The 20,928-nt window shown below is 41.4% G+C and overlaps 1 long non-coding RNA gene across 1 annotated transcript; it reads left to right on the top strand.

Moving 5' to 3' along the window:
• The first annotated feature begins 1,607 nt into the window (after positions 1–1,607).
• LOC120784621 lies at positions 1,608–9,541 on the top strand. Its single transcript, XR_005706469.1, has 3 exons — positions 1,608–1,706; positions 7,061–7,168; positions 8,815–9,541. It is a non-coding gene; the product is annotated as an uncharacterized LOC120784621 (long non-coding RNA).
• Positions 9,542–20,928: the final 11,387 nt, after the last annotated feature.

The following is a 20,928-nucleotide window of genomic DNA, read 5'->3' as shown; positions in this document are numbered from 1 at the left end:
GATACGGGATCGTGGATGTGATGGCTTACAAATGTTGGCTCATAAAAGAAAAGAAAAAGACAAGCACCACATCAATCAGACAGATGACGAAATCAAGAAGAGATCAACAACCCTTATCCTAATATCAAAGGTAAGACTAACCTACCTAAACTTACTTTTTAAACTGAACTTCCCTACTAAAATTGTTTGCTTATTAGCTGACGTGCTGAAATACAAGATTTATAGGGGAATAGGAACATCCTCCATGCTTCTGGCTATGGTCAATGGGTTCACATGCATTCCTGAACTAGGACAGAAAATGTGTGTTTCTTACATACTGTAGAGTAAACACGTACTTTAAATCAGTTAACTGTTGCGTCAATCCGCATGCGGTGTGACCCGGGGGGGGGGGAAACATGTCAGCGGTGGCAAAAAAGAGAGGAGGCGGGCTGCGGCGAAACACAGCTGCGACTTACAAGTCAGTTTAATTGGCTTCGACCCGCAGGGACAAATACCTAAGACTACATTACTGCGTTAGACCGATGTCAAATTGGAGAAAACCGATGACACAAAACGTCCAGGTGTATTTGCCCACACTGCAAAACTTTAAAGGTCACTGGGATCCCGATTTAGATGACAAACACAGTCCCCTCCCCAAGGTGCATCCAGTAGCTGGTCTAATGGTGTCACAAAATCGCCGTTAAAAGTTGAGACTGCCAGAGGTAAACCAGGACGGGTGAGAGGTTTTTTTCTCCTGGTAACACCTTTCTTAACGTTACCTAATAAGCGCTGTGTTTACTCTGAGGTATGTGTAGGACACCATGCTTTTCTCTCCCAGGGTTTGGAATGTATATGAACGCACTGACCCCAGCCGACACGATGAAGGGTGCCCCCCCCACCCCTCGACAGGGGATCTATCTCACCTACAGTCCCAGCAAACCTCTTGTTTCTTTACTACTGTACACCTGCATGTCAAAAAGCAAAACAAACAGGAGGAGAAGTTGATTTAGGGAACATAATGTGTTAAGTGTTGACTTTAGGTAAGTTCCTGCTGCCTGACATATAACGCTGATATTAGATGGAGGTTGTCAGTCTGTTTTTTTGATTTTATCACCTGAGTTGTGTGTGTGTGTGTGTGTGTGCGCCCCCCCCCCTTTTTTTTTAAGCCAACAATTTTGAAGTATTCATGGAGAAGAAGTGCTCCCAAAAAAAAAAAAAAGGAACTTTGAACATTAATGTTTGCAAAAGCTCCAGGACAGCTAGTAAGTGGACCCTGTGTTGAGATTGTTTGGGTGTTTCCAAGGTGAATTTTGGGGGCATGGAAACAACTTTTTTTTTTTTCCTGACAACTTATATTTGAACCAAAACCCACCAGGAGGCATGGGCTGCACATGACATGTACCGGTAGCCCACCTATGTTTCGGTGTTCCACGACGACAAGACCAACGGAGGAGGAAGACAAAATGTCCCAGCAGTGGGGGCAGGGGTGGGATGGGGGCGGGCGGGGTCGGGGCCACTACATGCATGTGTTTCACATGCTGAGCGTCATGCCTCGTGTGTGCTGCCGGGGCCGCGAGTGCCCCACCCCCCCCCTAAACACCTTCCACGGAGGGGGGAGGGGCGGGGCACTCGCGGCCCGGGTTCCTATAAAGACCTCACACCCGGGGACAAAGCGTACCCTCCATCCCGGCGCAGACCGACCTTCCGTCCGCCCGCCCGCAGAACAGGTAAGCGCTCGGATTTGCCACCTCGGCGCTTTGACGGGGAAGCCTGAGCGAAACAGCGAAGAAGTGGCCCGTGGGTAAACAAGCGACCGTAGACGGTTTCACAACAGTCGGCGCCCGGTTTAAAAAAAGTGTTAAAAGTTGATGTGGCTTGTCTGTAGGCTTTACTTAAACTTAAATTAAATATCTTTTGAGTTGAATTTACTGAAGATGCTTTTTTCCCCCCCTTTTTTTTAATTTCTTGAACGTGTCCAAATTGGGAAAGGACCCCGGTGGCCACAGCCACTCTGCCTTAATTTAGCATTGTTGCTGTTCATTTAATGGCGTTACAAGGACAATACTGTGAATAAAAAGTCTAGGCAGCATTTTCTATGTGTAATTTTTTTCTATAATTTCATCATCCTGACGATAGCAAGCGAGAGCGCTAAACTTCTAAACATCTCTTGTTTTGTAGCTTTTTGCATTTAAAGATCCTACAAATATCAGCAAGGGGCTTATCTTAAACTACCTAATTATTTACATTCATTTCTGTTGTACTGTCTGCTTATCTGACCTGCTCTATGCAGAGTCCTCTTCATGCACGGCGTGTTATCTGAACGTCTTGTCAGGACTTTGGGGTCACGTCTCCCTCCTTGCTTAGATTTACACTCGTGTCCGCCCAGCAAGTGGGTAGTTTTGTAACAGTAGGCGGGCAAACACTTTGAGATTTGGTTCATGTAACTGACAAAGCTTCATTCCTCAATCTTTTTTTTTTTTTTTCGCCCTCAAAACGTTTTTTCTTTGTTCCTATGGGTCCACCATGTCTGCTTCTTCAGAGCAGGGGCCCAAAATGGAGGTCACATCTTGAGTTTCATTGTACACCTTGAGTACGTCCGCTAATAATGAACAAAATAGTTTGCATGAACCCAAGTGACAGTAGCTTTTTCTTTTTATTTGCCCCCAAGCCCCACTACCACCAAGTAAAAACACAATAAGATGTTACATCGGGCGCTGGGAACTCGTGACAGGCGTTTTTCTCTATTTTCTGATGTTTTATAGACATACAATTTAATCAGCTGATCCAAAAAAATAATCAACAGAATAATCTCTATGGAATTTGGTAGACCTTTTTTAGTTTCTTTAGATCCTGACAGTTTTTAAAATTCTTCTGGTGTTTCTTGGATGTTTACACAGTATGTCGGTGCAATGATGGACCTTGGTCCAGGAGTCTTAAAATTCAGGAGAAATAGCTTCAGCTTAGTAGTTGCCGGTTTTTACAGCATCTTCGTGAGAGCTTGTGCAGATGGAGTCCAGGAAAACCACCTCGGTAGCACAGAAAAACCATGGCGATTATACACGTACATGCCATAGTCATGAAATATGGAGGATGGCACAGTTAGAGTGGAGCGACTGCTTGACCAGACAATGAGGAGGAGGAGGATGATGAAGATGATGTAATCCTGAGCTGCTGTTGCTTTGCTGGAGACTCTTACTTAGTCATAGTCCTACCGCGGCTACCCACTGATGCCTCGGCTGTTGTCAACGCCGACTTATTGGAGATCCCATGCTGTAGGCAGAAGAAAGGAGCGCTGACTGGATTTGATTGGCTGTTTTGGAGTAAAGTACACGCTGTACCCAAACTATGTTTACAGGCCCCATTCACATGTGATTGACACGCTTGAGGAGTTGTTGTTTTATCGCGTTCTGCTCAGCGTCTCCTGATGAAAAGCCGAGGCGTTACAAATTAGACAAACTGGATTAAGATTAGTTTTGTTTTTCTGAAATTTAAGAAACTTTTGGATTTGAAATAAGTGTTTTTTGCCATTAAGGAGACCGGAGTCAATCTGTTTTCTACCAAACACACTGAGCCTCTATGCAGCCAGTATTTTTAAACGAGACCACACAAATGGGGGAAACGCCCTCTTTCTTTGATGTTAGGCCTCAGATAAACCTGAATAGCTCGCAGGTGATTCACTTGGACTCATGCCGAAGTGTGTAGTGAAACACTCCTAAACACTTTCTCAGCCACTGAATCTGCGTGCCAGTAATTGCTGAATTCAGAAGTTGTTACCCTCAGACTGGTGACTTGGCTTTTTGTCCTTTTTTTTTTTTTTTTTTTTTTTTTTTTAATGCTGTACACATCTTTGAGCAGCAGCTGAGATTGTGTGTGTGTGTGACATGTCCTAACTCTTGAGACCCCATAAGCAATGGAAAATGAAAATTGTCAGACACCTGTTTTCACAGACTGTTTGGTACTACTCATGATGAGTAAACTAAACTAAATATCTAAAATTGGTGGTGTGCTCCTTTTTTTTTTTTTTTTTTTTTTTTTTAAAAGCACAGTATTGCGTGCAAGGGGACTGTTTCCATTACAAGTTCGTAGCAGGTGATAACTGAGCTGACATGCAGTGTAAGCAAGGCCAAATCATTCAAACCATCTGCAGAGTCAACTAATTAGTTGAGGAAGACGACATGACTGAGTCAGTGCCATCTTAAACAAGTGTTTTTTTGGGGTTTTTTTTGTTTTTTTCTCTGCATTATGCTCTTAATCTTAAGTTCTCTTAGATAGATAGATTTTTTTTTTTTTTTTTTTTTGGATCTATTCAGATTGAAGGCAATGAAGTGAATAAACAAATATCCAAATGACAGCAATGTGTACATCACACAGCGGCCAAGTTGTTTTCAGTTCTAGTTTGCTTGTAGAAGACACAAAAAGGTGAAAGAGGTTAAAGTGCTTGCTGTTGTGTGGATGAAGCAATGCCATTCCCTGCGTTGTCTCTGTCATTTGGCAACTTGGCTGGAAACAGGCCCACATCACTGTGTCTAATCATAGTTGCTGGCAACGCGGCCCATTGCAGGTATCCAGCCTGTTGGAACGTCCACCATTATTACACATTTGGCACTGCCAGTTGATCACTGGAAAACGGTTTCAAAAGAGCCTCAGGTAACCACCGTTTTTTTTTTTTTTGGTTTGTTTTTTTTCCTCCTGATGCTCTTAACAAACACAGAAATGTCGGTTTAAATCTTTGACACATTCTATCTTCCTTACTTGTCTTTTGAAGTGTAAAACCAATTGAAAGCTACTAGTATCGGGTTATTGTTGCTGCTTTAGATCTGCTGGGAGTTGTATACCAAGCTTTGGCTTAGTCTTCCAATCAAAATGTTGTCAAGACCTCCAGTAATGAGCTTTCATTCTTTTGCTCTTTGCTCAAGGTGTGATCTGCTTATGTAGAGTAAAACACTTCACTGTAAGAAAATTGACCCATGCGGTATTTTCATGGATCCATTGTTATGCAAATTTCGAGTTTTAAGAAGTTTGATTGATTGTAAACACTGGTTACCTCACTCAAAGATCCTTGGCGAAAAACTGCAACTCTTTTGTTCAGTGAAATGGAAATAGGCTATATAACACAGCCAGCAACTGGAGTGAATAAAACACTGCAACTGAAATAGATATTAAGTAAAAGGAGATCTTATTGTCTGATGTTTCTAATCTGGAGGTATTAGGTTCTTAATGACAGTCCTGAGGTCTGTGATATTTAATTTCGGCACCAGTTTGAGATTAAATGGAAACAACAGGCTGGTTATGTAACCCTACACTTTGACATTTCGACATTAATGCTCTGAGAGCACAAAGTCACACTGTATTGTATTATTCCTGTTTACTTTGTCTTGACCAGATGAGCAAATCACATCTGATGGTTCACAAAGGGTTTTTCTTGTTTTGGAAGGAGGTGGGAAGGGCTGTGTTTGGTAACTGAGAGTAATGCATTTCGACAGCAGTGGGTATGTGTTCGAGAGTGGGCGTGTGTTTTTGTAGACCAGTCCGCAGATCTGGTTGGGTGAGAGCAGGGTTGTATAAAAAGGCGGAGCACCGCACAGAAGCTCTCTCAGTAGTTTAAGTTCATCAGTGGGATCTGTTCGGATTTTCAGTGTGGCTGGGAAGTGGAAGGTCCTGCTGGCCAGTTGGACTGGCACTCTCTGGCAATTATTATTTTTTATTATTTATTTTTTTTAAATCTTATTTTTAAGTTGTTGTTTTGTTTTTTGGAAAGGTGAGGAATCCCACGCCTTTTTGGTTTTCATGAATAAGTCTGACTTTTCACACAAGGAGCAACTTGTGAAGCTTGGATTGCATTTCTTTTTCTCGTAAGGAGGTGTAACTCCAACCAGGTTGGCACATCAATGCTTCACATATGTCTTACCTTATCCACAATCCTCCACCTCCCCTTCCCTGGAACCCTGATCTCAGATGCAACGACCAAAACCCAGCTGAACATGACTTAAGTGGTTTTGTGAAGCGAACACCTGGGGGTTTGTGTCTAGTAAAGAACAATCTGTTCTGTTTCATCTAGTCTTGCTGGGATGCCTTTTGAGATGACCTTTTTTTTATTATTATTATTATTATTATTATTATTATTATTATTATTTTATTTTATTATTATTATTTTTTTTTTAAACAGCCATTCCTTCCAACAGTTTATACAGTTTTGAAATGTAAAAATTTTAGGCTTTGCCTGTTGGGTACATGTTGTTCATAACCCATGGTTGGTTTGGACCTCCCCCCCATATCCTTTCGCAGCAATTACTAAATGTAAAGCTCCACATTCGCGATCCGATCAATTACATAAGAGATTGTCCATGTGCGATTAAATGAAATTGTCATTTTCTTTGCTGCGCCAGGTTATGACACAGCATGAACAGAGGCTCTGTTGCTTTGGTTGCGGATCTGGTTCAAACATACTGATTAAATAACAGGGGGGGGTTTAGGTGCAAGATGAGAAACTGTGCCAGGTTAGGTTACATCTAAGACTTCCACTTCTTACACTTATTGTGTATGTTGGGTGTCTATGCATCAAAAATCAAATCAAAATTTATTTGTACTGCACATTTCATGCAAAGTAATCTCAGTGAGCTTTTACACACAGCACATGTTGCATGGCAATCATATTGGATTGGCACACAGTGTGCTGCACAAGTTATGTGCTATGGCTTCAGGCGAGAGATGTTCCTCCCTCACACATGGATCATTTGGTTTTGGTTTATTTGCAAGCCAATGGCAGTGTTCTTCTTCCCCCTTTTTTTTTAATAATAGTTTTTCACTGAAAGTTTGACAGGGAAAGTCAACTCTATCTGATGCTTCCATAAAAGTATAATTAATTTCTAGATTTGTATTCCTCAATACAGGACCAGAAATGTTTAGATGTAATTTATTTTTTAAATGTGTTTTTGGGACGCAGCTGTGTCACTTCAGGTGGATATTTTAGTTTTCCAACTGTATTTCTGTGTTGGCAACTTTTATCCTTGATTTGATTTTTCTCAAATATCACTTTGGACTGTTGTGGGGATGCCAATTGAAGTCTCCATTTTCTCTGTAGGTCTCGAGAGCCACCCCAGCTCTTCCCACTGACCCACCTCACACCACATCAGCAGACATGATCATCAGACTCGGCAGGCTGACACCTGGGTACTTCCGCCTCCTCCAGGTATGTACAGCTTTCACTACAGTTCAAATATGAGCACTGAACGGATCATACTCTTACTCAGTGTAAAGGTGACAGATGAGACATACAGTACATCCAGTATGATTTTAATAGTTTTTGATGAGGAAAATTAATGATAAATGGTTTTATATTGGCAAATTAGCTTTATTCTCCAACTGTTAGGCCACTGTTGTCTTTATCCTATATACACTGGATCTAATCTGAACTGCTTTCAGATAATGGGCCCAGTGCTGTGCTGTGACCCACAATCCGCTTTCAACAACAGTATAATTAGGGGTGACACTAATCATTGTGATATCATTTCCTCTGTTTCTTTTGTTCCTCTCGCCGTCATCATAATCCACTCATCAGTAATGATCCCATATGCTTCTTCCATTGTGTTAATTTGAATACAAAGGTTGTCCCCTCGTTTGGCATTTACAGTGACTCGAATGCTTAAGCAACCGTAGAAAAATTGACTGGCTGTTATGTAATACTTGACACTGGAGCAACTGTAAATTTGCTTTGCTAATTCTGAGTAATTGTGGTGGAGACTTTACTACCACGATCTATTATTCAGTTGATTTTAAATGTAGCACTTTGGTTGGAATTAACAAATATATCACCATCTGGTTTGACATTATAATTTCCTCTAAAATAAGATACACTCAGATAATTGCTGACTTGGTAAAGAGTCAGTCTGACACATCAGTGCAACAATAGTAACAATAGTTTTTTTTTTTTGGTAATGGTGAGGGCAGATTCTGAAGCTACCAAGGACTAATTTGCAGTGGAAATTTGTACGTAAAGAGAGGTCGCTGTTCAACTGAGATATCAATAGCCAGTTCCTCTTTGTATGTTTTATACATTTGCATTTCACATTTTGCTCAGTTCAACAACATGCTAAATTGGCATGGACCAAATCACCTACGTGTTTGCTTAACTGCTGCAAAAGAAAAAATGTCTTTGAAATTTGCTTCTTTTTTGACCGTTGGTTCTGAAAACATTAACACTAACTTTGATTCCATTAGCATTTTGCTAACAAGTGTAGTTTTTCCTACCAGTTTTGCCAGAAGTCAAGTCTTATCTGACATTGTGTGTATGTATACCTTTTTCTTTGAATGAAGGGGGCATTTTGGAGTGTGGGCAGCTGTCTCAGAAGCTTGAGCTTTTTATAAATGCCGACATTACTATCTTACTGCTTCAGGCCCTGCAAAGGTCACAGGGAACAAGGAGGAGCTTTTACATTTAGAAACCACATACAGTAGGCATGATCTGATGGAGGCGGTCATTCTTTACAATACACCCAATTTGATATTGGGGGCATGGTTTGCTCTTCATGCTCTACTTTGTGCTTAGAACATTGTGTTCCCCTTTTGCTGAAATCCCTCCCCCCTCCTAAATGTTTAATCACTGTTCTTGCCAAAGGTTTGGTCACACGGAAGAGGGCTTTTTGGAGCTAAAGTCACAGATGTTAGGTCTTTTTAAGGAAGAAACCTCTTAGGACAAATATTTGGTGAATGTTTGCTTTTATACAGTTTTAGCAATTCAGGGTTGAACATCTTTGATCTCAAGAAACAAGTTCTCAATGGCTTGCTTGTTAGCACTGTTGGCTGACCTCTGACCTTTTGTCCCATTTGTCTCTGCAGAGGCAAGTTGCTGGTGAGGTGCAGACGCAGCCGCAAGACCGTGCTGTCAACCAGATAGCCATGATGCTGGCCATCATGGGCCTGAGTTTGTCCTACTACAGTGCCAAACAGATGACGGAGAAGGTCCAGGTCCAGCCTGCACCCTGAAGAAGCTTGACTACTATGATCGTGGAGATAATGGATGAGCCAATGAGAAGTGAAGTAGATGGAGTGAGGAAGCAGGAAGCACGGCAGTATCTTCCAGGACCTCACTTTTCTCACCTGACAGTCATAGTCACACTCGGACACTGAATTTCTGGTATCCCTCACTCACCATGCGCAGAGATTTCAGGGCTGCTGCTAAGTGTTTTCTATACTTTCTGTTAAGACTTTGAGGTATTTGTGGGGGTTGGCTCAGTCGGGGTTGTGGATAGGACTGGTTTGAATGGGTGGTCAAAGCCAGCTGACTGTGATTTTGGGTCTGACCATTAGCCGTTACAAAGGTACATGCTTGCAACATGTCAGTACTGTTCTAAGCTACAAAACGGGGAAAAAACTAAAACTCTTGTATAAACGTGAATTTTGCCAGTACTCAAAGCCTGTCCAAATAGGGTTAAATAATGTTTAGTAATATGAACAGTAATGCCTTTTTAAGGGAAAGCAGACTGCAATTGAGATGTACCTTGTATTGAAGTGATGGCAGGCCCAGAACATGGTTAAAGGGGGATTAAAAGTAAGCGCAACCCTTTTTAGGTTTTCTGTATTTTTTTTTTTTTCTTTTTTTTCCCTCTTCACAAGAAAACCTCGCAGAACCTGTGAACAGATCAGGAACTGTGCCCGCATACTGTCAATGTGCAGTATATACTTGTGAAATGTGCTGTATCTGTCAGGTGTCAATAAATATTTGCACAAAACCGCAGGAACATTTTTAAATACTACAATAGAACTGCAAAGGGACTTTTTTTTTCTGTGATTTTCACACTGTTTAACATTAATCAAAGTCCTGTTATAAGATGTGTGACGACCTTGATAAGCACCCTGGTTAAGAACCCTTCTGCAGTATCGACTACATGTTAATGCAAGCATTTAACACTGCATGGGTGTACAAACTTTTAATCAAAGCAAAATTCATAAGTCTGTCTTGTTTTTATTGATGCATGAATGTATTACTTTATTTTGTAATGATTTAATAAAGCTGTGAATACTCTGAATGAGATGTACAGTGGTTGTCGAGTAGTATTGAAGCCTCTCAGATTAATCCCAAACTTAGATTGTTTTAATTTACAGAGAAATTGAGTTACGTCTGAACAATCCCGAGGTTGGCACTGGAAGCTGCAGAGCTTCAGTATTTTCTGTATCAGAGAATCTGTGGTGTCATTTGCACGCAACAGGAAGTGGTCAGGCTGTTGCACATGTCTCTCTCCTTAAGTGAGGAAGCATGGTTTGTTTTTTTTTTTTTGTTGTTTTTTTTTTTTCTGCCTGCTAGTGTGCCATCTGCACACGCAAGCCCAAACTTATCACGAAGTAGCAAAAATTTGGTTGTGTGCGATGGCTTTGCTCGATTGTTGGCGTGTGAAGCTCATGCAATAAATGAACTTGAGAATGAATGCCTCTTTATGATGGCAGAAAACCCACGTGAGGAATAAAAGTGTAAGGAGAGCATGTTCAAGTCTTTTTGGGTCCAATTAGACCTGACACATCAAGTTTTCTGTCAGCATTTTGGATTATCGACTATATGCTTTAAGGAAGTCAAAGTTGAAAGGGTTGTTTAAAAGGGCAGTTGATGACTGTGTTCAGGTGCATCCAAAATGCTCCACATAAAAGACCCTTTAAGCATTTAAATGATATGAAGTTCTAAAACTCAAGGAAATATGTTGGAATCGATCAGGGATTAATATCAGTTTGGCTAGTTTGTGAATATACTTTACTGTGATGTCTCTGGATGGCAAATTAAGGAATATGTAGTCTTCCACGTTAAGAGTTGATTATTGCATGTCATCTTTTTTTGTCATCTCAGAATATTCATGGAACATTCTTCACGCTGATTTTATAGATTTATGTTCTTCACTAACATAGGGTACATCAGTAAGTGTGGCAGAATTAAGTTGGTCGGACAAAACCGATTCCTTAATTTTATTTTTTTTATTCCCACCTTCCCCTGCTACACAGACAGGTTTGAGGCAGATCAGCGACTGCTTTTCTACACGTTCTCCCTTTCTCTCGCAGGGCGCGGAGTTTAGAAAGTGCGCATGCCTGCTCACAGGCTGATGTGATGCCCTGCGACAGGCTGAGACCTCGTTGGGCGCCACGTGCCCCCCTGTACCCGCCGCAAGCTCCTCCCCACTGCCCTCCCCATCGCCTCCCCCTTGCACATCACTGGGCAAAAATATCACTCTGGTGTCTCAGTGATGGTAGAAACAGGACACGACCCTTAGCGAAGAGCGCCCATTGGCTGACCTGTGATGCGTCACCAAAATTGGTCTGGTTCTAAGCCACAGAGACAAAAGGATGGGGATAAGGTCATTGGTAGGGAATGTGGACGAAAGGATCATTGTTTGGGATGAGGGTGGGGGGGCTCCGTTCACGTAATTTTATTTTGTTTCAACATCCAACCGCTTCTCACAAAGGGGCTTGTGAATACACTCAAGAGAGAGGTCGCCGTAACAGTCAAAACCAAGTAAAGTTCTGTATATGAGATGGCTTTGGAGATGTTTGTGAAGGGTCCTGAAGCTTTCTACAAAAAGAAAAATCAGGAATGGGTGGGACTAAGAGCTGCAGGTATGAACAAGAGACACAAACAGGACTTTGAAGCTCATTGTCAGATAAACATCACCTTTAATTTTCCACTCACTGGGTTCAGAGTTACCATAAATATTTTCAACTTGCGTGTGCCTGAAAAAGCTTTGTACTGTATGGCAATGGGAGGGTTGTTGCTCCTGTATGTATCATCTTGTATGATAAACATGACCTGATTCTAGACAGGCTGTACAGTAATGAGAAAATATTGTTCTGGATGACGTTCGTACTGATTAAAATCCATTTTAAGTTTACAGACCTGTTTCATAGGCTGTATACTGTATGAAGCCGCTTTATTTTCTCTCAAAAAGTACTGTACACACCCCTTTTCATGGGGGATGAAATGCCTTACAAGAAATTTTCTCCTACCTATGAAAATATTATGTTTTGTAGCTGATTTATGTCCAATAAAGCTTTGTGACTGTCCTCATTAACTATTGTCTTGTCAGAAGCATACTGCTGAAAAGTCATATACATTAGGCGATTGTCACCTACACCATATACTGTATATCCAGGACTGGGCTGATAACTCTGGTTGACCCAGGCTATGAGCATTTGAGGCCCCTTGTTTGGTCATTATTAAACAAGTAGATAACTGTCGAGTCCATGTGAGTACATAGTAAGCTTGATGCCACTGTTTAAAGGTGACAAACAAAGGAGACTAATATGTTTCATCACCATTGTAATATAATGGTATGATGTTTCTTAAACCACAAAGACAAGTTGGACTATGTAACACCAACACCCAACACCACTGGTTGGTAAGCTGACTTACCCTCAGTTTCAAGCTCTACAACAGTGTTATTGTTAGCAAGGGATATGATTTTACTGCCTACACCTCCCGGTTCTGTCTCTCCACGGGCAGCTTCAGTGTTGTTTTCGTTGTCAGTTGTTCGACTCTTGTTTTCTAAACTTCCCTGCCTCCTTAAGTATTTGCCCACTGTCTTCAGCCGGCACAGGATTCGTTTTTTACATTTTTGTATTTAGCCGCGTTCGTCTCGATGGCATGTGTCAGCTTGGTGAGGCCAAAAACAGAATGTTCAAGTTGTACGTCAAAAGAAAAAAACGCTACAAATGAAATCATTAGAGCGTCATGGGCCTCACCACAGCCTATAGCTTGTGCGTCTATACGATGTGTTGTCGGAACGACTAGTCGGAAATTAGATATGTTTGCGGCTGTTCTGAAAGGGCACGCTCGGAGGCAGAGCAAACAGCCAGCCATCGCAGACAGGAGGGAAACGTGATATCATTTAAGTATGGCGGCAGTGGTGCACATTTTCAGACAGTCTCTCCTGGATGTTATTCAATGTGTTTCACTCGGTCGTTCACATGAAAAGTGACAGAAATAGTCGTGTAATGAAATGAAGAGCGGACAAGTTTAAACCCTGGCTCCTTTCTCACCTCTGCACAGGTGACCAATCACAGCCCATCATGGCCATTCATCAGTGGTTGTGAACGTCCAATTTTCGGTTTCAGTTGCCGACAGACATTGTCGGACAGTGCGGAGAGTGTTTCTGAAGCTCTTCGACCATTCAACAAGCAGTTCGGACGACGCATGCTAAAGAATGTAAACCTCTGATGTGCTCAGACTTCCCCCACAGATTTATTAATCACACAAAATGTACAAACCGAAGCAGGTAACGGTCCTGTTTATGTGCACAGACCGCATCAGGTCACATTTCGGCATCCCTGGCAGAGTCAGGCTAAGGAGATGGCAGCGTGCACGTGCCTGGCTGGAGCATGCGCTGCATGGAGGTTCACTCTGGGGGGGACCCACTGTTGTGTCTGGCCTCCAACGTGCAGACTGAAGAGAACACACTGTCTCTCAGCTCCAGACATCCCCGCCCTGCAGCACAATCAGCAGCATCCGTTTTTATCTGCTGCCGCATAAAAGCCTCCAATCTTCCAATAATATGCTTTGACTCATCAGAAGCCCTTCTAATAACTAAAAGTGTATTTTTCAGTGATCATGAAAGTTTGTCTTGTTGGATCACTTTTAAGTGCCACAGAAAACCTGCCTCTCCCAAAAAACAAATTAGTAAATTGCAAATTGCTACTACATAATTGTAAAATTGTAGTTTATAGATTTATGTTCCTCACTAACACAGGGTACAACAGCAAGTGTGGCAGAATTCTGGATGTCTTGGCACTTTATTCCCTGGTTCCCCTGCTACACAGACAGGTTTGAGGCAGATTGGCGACTGCTTCTCCACACGTTCTCCCTTTCTCTCGCAGGGCGTGGAGTTTAAAGAGTGTTTGTTAGTGCGACATCTCAGCCCTTCACCCTCCCAGGTCAGTGATGTAGGGCGCCATGTTCTGCCTCTTAATCTCACTCTGATTTTTTTTCTATCTCCCTATGGCTCCTTTTCATTAGGATTTACTGAAAAGCGGCTTATCTCTGGACTCGAAGCTGTTTGTTTATCTATTTATGGGTTCAAATGTTTCTTTTTTTCTCACAGGGTTTATTTCTTTATGACTTGTCAGCTGATGTTATCTCTTTAGTTCAAAGAAAAAGAACAAACGTCTGCGACTATAAATATCAAGCCAATACGTCCGATTCTTTTTGAAAACATTGGATTTTATATTTGGACTAAGGGCTAGCATGGCTGCACACCCTTATACTTTTTTAAACATCATTTAAAGGATGTTTTGTTTTTTGTGTTTTAATCTTATGACCATTCCTGCTCTGTCAAACAACTTGAAACTACTGAGTGTTCATCCTTCCTCACACCAGAAGCACTGTTGATTTTTTTTTTTTTAAATCCACAGCTCTCTCTGACATTTCAAGAGAAAACACGAGGGGCAGGCATTTGCAGAACCTGTGCAAAACTTAAATAGAAATCACTGAAATAGGAAGTAGTGGCTTGGTAAACCACTACTATCGCACTGTCACAGAAGTTAGTGACTGTGCTGTCAAAATAAAAATGACGATACTACATTCTGGGCTATATACAACAATCAGCCACAACAACTGAAACCACTAACAAGAGAAGAACGCACAGTGCAGCGCAGGTTGCTGCATATGGGGCTGTGTATCCGCAGACCGGAGTGCTCAGTGGCAAAGCGCCTACAATGGGCATGTGAGCGTCAGAAATGGACCATGGAGCAATAGAGGAAGGTGGCCCGGTCTGATGAATCATGTTTTCTTTAACGTCAATTGGATGGCCGTGTGTGTGTGTGTGTGTGTGTGTGTCATTTACCTGGGGAAAAGATGGCAGCAGGATGCAATATGGGAAGAAGGCAAGCCGGCAGAGGCAGTGTGATGCTCTGGGCAATGTTCTGCTGGGATGCCTTGGGTCCAGGAATTCATATGGATGTTACTTTGACATGTACCATCTACATATTGTTGCAGACCAAGTACACCCTTCATCACACTGGTATTCTCTTTCACAGGATAATGCGCCCTGCCACACTGCAAACATTGTTCAGTGGTTTGAGAAACACGGCAAAGAGTTCAAGGTGTTGGGTTGGCCTCCAAATTCCCCAGATCTCAAACTGATCAAGCATCTGTGGGATGTCCTGGAAAAACAAGTCGAATCCATGAAGGCCCCACCTCGCAACTTACAAGACTTAAAGGATCTCCTGCTAACGTCTTGGTGCCAGACAGCACGGGAAACCTTAAGAGGTATTGTTGAGTCCATGCCTCGACGGGTTACAGCTGTTCTGGCAGCATGAGGGGGATCTACACAATATTAGGCAGGTTGTTTTAATGTTGTGGTTGATTGGCGTATATATCCATCTACAAATTTCACTTCCGGGTAAATGATGAGTATCTTGACTGCTGGATGTCATTCTTCAGCCTTACAACTAATGCTAAGCGATCAAAAATGGAAAGCAGTGGCCTACTGTGCAATGGTTATACACAATAAATAAAAAGATTATGCTTTTCTCATTAACTGAATTTCCAGTGAAATAAGTGAAAGAACTTGTTGATTTGTTATGACAGTTTCAGTAGTTTCCGCTGTAATTCAACTTATATGTGGAGGTATGGTGCTGGAAAACGTATCCCACTGTATGGGCAGATGAATGAACCGTTAAAAAAGTATATCAGTGTTTTCTGCATTTATTCAATCTTCAACCTTTTTAAAATCATTCAATCCCAGTTCGGACTGTTCCTTTTGTTAATCAAAATCCACAGCCTGAGAATGTTGTTTTAGCACCCGACATGGATTTGATGAGCACATTTTTTGGCTGAGCCGCTATATGAGAGGGGCAGGGACACTGAGCTGCTGATTTCCTGTCTATATCGGTGGGGAATGCTTGTGAGAATACCAGCAATTGTGGGAGCCAGAGCTGGAAATAGGTGGTGGTTTGGGAATTAAAGGCTCTCATTCCCTCCCTTTCTGAAATAGTTTCCCTGGGCAAACTGGTAACATATATGTTTTCACAGATGTTCAGTTATGAAGATTAACACCTTGGCCTGTTTGAGAGCGCTCAGTATTGGCATTTGATGCATTTATATGGACAAAAGTATGAAGAGAAGGTCTGGTGGAAGTCTCTGTGTCAGGAAGGTCGTCCACATTCAGTTCCTGTCAATGTTTGGTTTTTTCGTTAACTCTCCCCGACTCCTTTTACTTGTTTTCAGTTTTGTCTCTTTTTTAAGCTCGATTAAAGAGTAGCTGACCCAAACCTTTTGTCATTCTGAGGGAAGGCGTGCCTTGTTAGGATTAGATCACCTTTCCCAGTTATGTCATGTTCAGGCCTTGACATATATGAGTCTAGGGGAGGGGAAGTGGCCTACCTTTTTAGCAAAACCAGATCTTACTACCCACTTGCACTCACCAACACAGACATACTTTTTCTTCTTTGTGTACCTGTTTAGTTTTGAAGACAGCAAGTCTTCAATCTTTAAAATGGAACCAGGGTTTTACTTAATTTGTCTAAAATGAATCTGTGTCTTCAGTCAGTCAAACTGACCTGACCTAGTCATTTTTCTCAGTTAAATCCAGAACTAACTAAAAGCTCTTTAATCTAATCACTAGCACTCATTGCTTAATGAAGTAGCTTCTTTTCTGGGAATGTCCTCAGTGATATCAGTTGGACCTACAGTGTATCAGCTTTCAAATTAATGCAAGAAATGTTTGCTTTTTCTCCACGTCTTTTTTCACAGTCATCTATTCATGGTGGGAGAGGCCGACTGAAGTCACAGTGTTTCATTCAGTCGCCTCCTCGGAGCAATTTTAGTTTAAATCCCTTGCTCAGTGGCATTTGTGCAGGTGTTAGTCACTAATTATTAGTCTCTGTTCAGATTTTCCCAGTGGGGTGAGGAACTTCAACCAGCAACTTCTCATGTACAGTATCTAAGCTTAAGCTTACCTTGTGTACACTCTGACATTTTTTGGTGCTCCAGACTCCCTGCAGAATGAGTCATATATCCATTTAGTCATACATTGACATACATTGTCTTAAGTTGTCATACTTTGCTGGGCTTCTAACTGCTGAGTCAGCAACCTCTTCCCTCCTTCACAAATACAAATCCAGCCAGGTCAGGTAAAGGGAACATTTGAAGGCAGGTGTGGCTGGACATCGGAGAGACTTTGCTGCAGAACGCGAAGCTTGGTATGGACGCTAATTGTAAATTGTGTAACTGCATCCATTTGAAACCACTGGGACAAGCAGCAACAGAAAATAAATTCCCCCTGCATGCTCGTAAAGTTTGTTCTACATCCAAGCTGGTTCTCATTGGTCAATAGAGCCATCAGTTAATTGATATATTAAGGTCAAAGCTCGCGGATTGGTGAGGATGGAAGGAAGCAGTTGTACATCATCATGGCAGCAACAGTTGATGCTATAAAGCAGAAGGGGATGTTGTGATTGGCCGCCAATGAGGTCATTTGGCTCTGTTGCATAACAGGATTCACAGCTCTGTCATGTATACTGGTCATGTCCACTCCTTAACATGTTCACACTCATGTTCATGCGCACAAGTACAGAGACAGTACATACAGTCCTGGTGGAAATTATTGGCACCCCTGAATTTTAAGCAGAGAATTTAGAATATCTTCAGAAGTAAAGGCAAATTAACCAATTTTGTATAATCAGAATAATTTTAATAAAATGCCCAAGGTTACTGAACAAAAGAAAATAAAAATAAAAAACAAAAACAAAACATGCATAATAGTGAAAAATTACAAACACAAAATGCAGCTCTTTTGTCTTCGCCACTGTGAAAAAGAAACTGGAAAGTTAAGCACAGGTGAGTTGTATATGTTTTTTATTTTGCTTGAGGAAGTAATTTAAATTCATCAAAAGGGTGCCAATAATTGTTTCCAGCATAGATTTTATGTCTGTATTTTCTATTTCATTATATAAAATCATTTGGTTGTTGTTTTTGTTGTTCAATAACTTTGGACATTTTATTAAATATTCTGATTATACAAAATTGGTTAATTTGCATTTATTCCTGAAGATATTCTAAGTTCTGTACTTAAAATTCAGGGGTGTCAGTAATTTCAACCAGGAACGTATTGTATGACATGACATAGAGTATGTTCATACACATGCATGCAGATTTTGTGCTACGTTACAGTAAATTCTCTTTTTCTCTGATGTTTTTCGTCTTTGTTTTGTACTGATACTGAGTAAGATACGTTGCTCCAGTGTTATAAAAAATCAGCTGTCAGAGACTCAAAGTCAACATTACATCTCTGTGGCTTTTTTAAAAATGACGATAATCTCTTTCTATAAGTTCATACGTTTGTTTTTTATGACCTGTAAAGCAGTCGATAAATTGTAATTTTTTGTCCAGCTTTGATCAAAAATAAAACCCCTCTCAGGTTACTTTCTAGTGAAGATGACTATAGCATGACATTTACCTGTGCGTGTTGACTATAAATGTGCTTCCATGTGCTTTTTTGCAGTCCGTGTATATGGAGCCATGAGCATGTTTTTGTTTCCATTCAAGGTTCATATCTGCTTCAAATCTTTTAATGTCTCAGTGTATCTCATTAATTTTACTTTAGCTTTAAACTGTATGTTTGTTTTCTTCTTGGTCGTGAACTTTAAATTCCTGTTGAGCAAAACAGCAGGCCTGCTGTCAGGGAACTGCCTCCAGCCTTGCAGCAGAAAACCTGCTTGTAACCGCTTCACAGCCAGTTTTAACGGGTTGTTTTATGAAAAAAATCCTTCCACAAGTGCACTGCCAAACACACAACCGCATATACAGTTTGAGAAAGGGGTTGAATCCAGCCTGCTTGAAAAGAACTCCTTGGTGTTCTCCTGTGACTGTGTATTACACAAACTATCGCAAATACAATCCCACAAAAGCACACAAACACACAGAGGTTAATACAAAAGCATAAATTTTCTCTATTATAAAGTAAGCAACTCCCTGCTTACCTGTAAACGAATGTGACCCCTGATTCTCCTCACCAAAATAAACCACCTATGTCATGTAGCCAAAATGTTCCCATACCCAGATACCAGTGCTACATTGCAACAGCAGAACTGGCCGGACACGTAGACACTGACACCAGCTTTTGTATCACAATAAGACTTCAAGTCTACAGCCATGCTAGCAGGTCTGTGAGGCTTTGCTTTGAGCTAAAAGCTTACATCAACGGGCGAACATGCTCACATTACCAATTCAGTTCAATTCAATTCAATTTTATTTATATAGCGCCAAATCATAACAGGGGTAATCTCAGGGCACTTTTCATGTAGAGCAGGTCTAGACTCTACTCTTTATAGTTATATTTACAGAGACCCAACATGAACAGAACCCAGATCATGGTGGGCGGCCATCTGCCCGGACCGGCTGGGTTGGGGGGGCACACCACAGTACAGATATAACATAAAGATGTGTAACAATAATGAGACTAATAATAAAACAGATACTTATAAAAAATAGGGTGAATAATAGTATTAATAAAATTAAATGTAATAATAGTTGATCATCATAATAATTGAAGCAGTGGTAGTTGAGCAGGATCATGGGGGCAGTAGGTGGTCTGCAGTCACAGATCCAGACTCTGCAGCACCAGGGGCAGAAATACCTGCAGAAAGCAACAGGAAGAGAGAGGAGAGAGACGAGAAAGCACAAAACTACGGGAGAGAGAAGAAGTCAAGTTAGTAACAAGCATTGATGCCATATCACTGCGTACAGATGGAGAGGGGAGCTCAGTGAATCATGGGAAGTCCCATGGCATTCTAGGCCTATAGCAGCATAACTAGGGGGTGGTTCAACTGTAAGCTTTATCAAAAAGGAGGGTTTTAAGCCTACTCTTAAACGTGGAGAAGGTGTCTGCCACCAGGACCCAAACTGGAAGATGGTTCCACAGTAGAGGAGCCTGATATCTGAAGGCTCTGCCTCCCATTCTACTTTAGGAGACTCTAGGAACCACAAGCAAGCCTGCGTTCTGGGAGCACAGTGTTCTAGTGGGGTAATAGGGTACTATGAGCTCTTTAAGATATGATGGTGCCTGACCATTAAGGGCTTTGTAGGGGAGGAGGGGGATTGTAAATTCTATCCTGAATTTTACAGGGAGCCAGTGAAGAGAGGCTAACACAGGAGAAATGTGATCTCTTTTACTAGTTCCTGTCAGTACTCGTGCTGCAGCATTCTGGATCAGCTGGAGGGTATTTAAAGATTTGTTGGGACAGCCTGATAATAAGGAATTACAATAATCCAGCCTAGAAGTAACAAAAGCATGGACTAGTTTTTCTGCATCTTTTTCAGAAAGGATGTGCCTGATTTTTGCAGTGTTACATGGGCAAAAAAAGTTAGTCCTTGAAGTCTGTTTTATGTGAGAGTTAAAGAACATATCCCGATCAAAGATAACAGTGGTGCTGGATGCCAGGGCAGTGCCATCTATAACTATATCATTAGATAATGTTTTTCTGAGGTGGTTGGGGCCAAGCACAATAACTTCAGTTTTGTCTGAGTTTAACAGCAGAAGGTTGCTGGTCATCCAGGTCTTTAAGTCCTTAAGGAATGCTTTAAGTTTAGCTAACTGATTGGTTTCCCCAGTCTTTATTGACAAATACAATTGGTATCATCTGCATAACAGTTGTAGTTTATGGAGTGTTTCCTAATAACATTGCCTAAAGGAAGCATATATAAGGTGAATAGAACTGGTCTAAGCACCGAATCTCGAGGAACTGTGTGACTAACTTTTGAGTATATGGAGGATTTATCATAAACATGCACAAACTGAAATCGATCTGATAAATAGGGCTTAAACCAACTTAGAGTGGTTCCTTTAAGGCCAATTAAATGTTCCAGTCTCTGTAATCGGATATGATGGTCAATGGTCAATGGTATCAAATGCAGCACTAGGATCTAACAAGACAAGTGCAGAGACAACAATGTTAGCATGTTGATGTTTAGCAGGTATAATG

The sequence above is a fragment of the Xiphias gladius genome, chromosome 22 (assembly GCF_016859285.1).
Source record: "Xiphias gladius isolate SHS-SW01 ecotype Sanya breed wild chromosome 22, ASM1685928v1, whole genome shotgun sequence".
Classification (NCBI taxonomy): Eukaryota; Metazoa; Chordata; class Actinopteri; order Istiophoriformes; family Xiphiidae; genus Xiphias; species Xiphias gladius.
The sequence above is the reverse complement of the archived record's forward strand: the minus strand, read 5'-3'. Positions and strand labels throughout refer to the sequence as shown.